We start from the raw sequence: 2,306 nt of genomic DNA on the forward strand, positions 1-2,306 counted from the left end.
TATTTCCCCTAAAAAATCGTTCAGGTATTTACTGACTGGGATAGGAATACATGCTTTTATTTCCCACAAAATAACGTATAGGTATTTACTGACTGGGACAGGAATACATGCTTTTATTTCCCCTAAAAAATCGTTCAGGTATTTACTGACTGGGATAGGAATACATGCTTTTATTTCCCACAAAATAACGTATAGGTATTTACTGACTGGGACAGGAATACATGCTTTTATTTCCCCTAAAAAATCGTTCAGGTATTTACTGACTGGGATAGGAATACATGCTTTTATTTCCCACAAAATAACGTATAGGTATTTACTGACTGGGACAGGAATACATGCTTTTATTTCCCATAAAAAATCGTTATCCATTAAGGTTCACACCTAAACTTCAATTCATCTCCTGCAACTATACTTTAATAAAGAATGACAACAATAACAATAAGACCACTGGGTGGTGATAAGTAAAACTTAAAATTATTTATTGAGGTTGGAATTCCACCCTCATAACGGTCATACAACTATGGAACAGTTTAATAAAACGTAAGATGAATGGACTCAGCCTCTTATATTATGGGAACAGTGTAATAAAACGTAAGATGAATGGACTCAGCCTCTTATATTATGGGAACAGTGTAATAAAACGTAAGATGAATGGACTCAACCTCTTATATTATGGGAACAATTCACTGATAAGTAGGATTAGCCAAAGAAGTGTGGAGGGAGTGCTGGTAAGTTGCTGTCTTCCCTCTTGTCTATCAATTCACTGATAGGTTAGAGTAGCCCAAGAAGTGTGGAGAGAGTGCTGATAACTTGCTGTCTTCCCTCTAGTCTATCAATTTACTGATAAGTTAGATTAGCCCAAGAAATTGTCCCAGTCAGTAAATACCTAAACGATTTGTTATGGGAAATAAAAGCATGTATTCCTGTCCTATTCAATAAATACCTAAACGATTTTTTTATTGGAAATAAAAGCATGTATTCCTGTCCCAGTCAGTAAATACCGAAACGATTTTTTATTGGAAATAAAAGCACGTATTCCTGTCCCAGTAAGTAAATACCTAAACGATTTTTTTGTGGGAAATAAAAACAAGTATTCCTGTCCCAGTCAGTAAATACATAAACGATTTTTTATTGTTACCAGCCCAACCGTTTGACCAAAATAATTTCGAAAAGTTTGGTTTGTTTCGGATGTTCGGTTGGTTAGCGGTAAATTTACGGAATTATAACACTAAAATCCGGTGTTCGATTCCCAGCGGTGGACAGAGAACAGATAAACCATTGTGTAGCTAGGCACTAAAACAACAACAACACCAACAACAGCTGCACAAAGGCTGTCTGCGTCCATAAATTTAAATTGATAGACTAGAGGGAAGACAGCAATTTACCAGCACTCTCTCCACACTTCTTGGGCTACTCTAACTTATCAGTGAATTGATAGACTAGAGGGAAGACAGCAAGTTACCAGCACTCTCTCCACACTTCTTGGGCTACTCTAACCTATCAGTGAATTGATAGACTAGAGGGAAGACAACAAGTTACCAGCACTCCCTCCACACTTCTTTGGCTAATCCTACTTATCAGTGAATTGATAGACTAGAGGAAAGACAGCAAGTTACCAGCACTCTCTCCACACTTTTTGGGCTACTCTAACCTATCAGTGAATTGATAGACAAGAGGGAAGACAGCAACTTACCAGCACTCCCTCCACACTTCTTTGGCTAATCCTACTTATCAGTGAATTGATAGACTAGAGGAAAGACAGCAACTTACCAGCACTCTCTCCACATTTCTTGGGCTAATCTAACTTATCAGTGAATTGATAGACTAGAGGGAAGACAGCAAGTTACCAGCACTCTCTCCACAGAATACATTCTTTTATTTCCCACAAAAAACGTTTAGGTATTTACTGACTGGGACAGGAATACATGCTTTTATTTCCCACAAAACATCGTTTAGGTGTTTAGTGACTGGGACAGGAATATATGCTTTTATTTCCCACAAAACATCGTTTAGGTATTTACTGACTGGGACAGGAATACATGCTTTTATTTCCCACAAAAAATCGTTTAGGTGTTTACTGACTGGGACAGAAAGACATGCTTTTATTTCCCATAAAAAATCGTTATCCATTAAAGTTCACACCTAAACTTCAATTCATCTCCTGCAACTATACTTTAATAAAGAATGACAACAATAACAATAAGACCACTGGGTGGTGATAAGTAAAACTTAAAATTATTTATTGAGGTAGGAATTCCACCCTCATAACGGTCATACAACTATGGAACAGTTTAATAAAACGTAAG

Source organism: Limulus polyphemus, unplaced genomic scaffold, assembly GCF_000517525.1.
Source record: "Limulus polyphemus unplaced genomic scaffold, Limulus_polyphemus-2.1.2 Scaffold3543, whole genome shotgun sequence".
NCBI classification, from domain to species: Eukaryota; Metazoa; Arthropoda; class Merostomata; order Xiphosura; family Limulidae; genus Limulus; species Limulus polyphemus.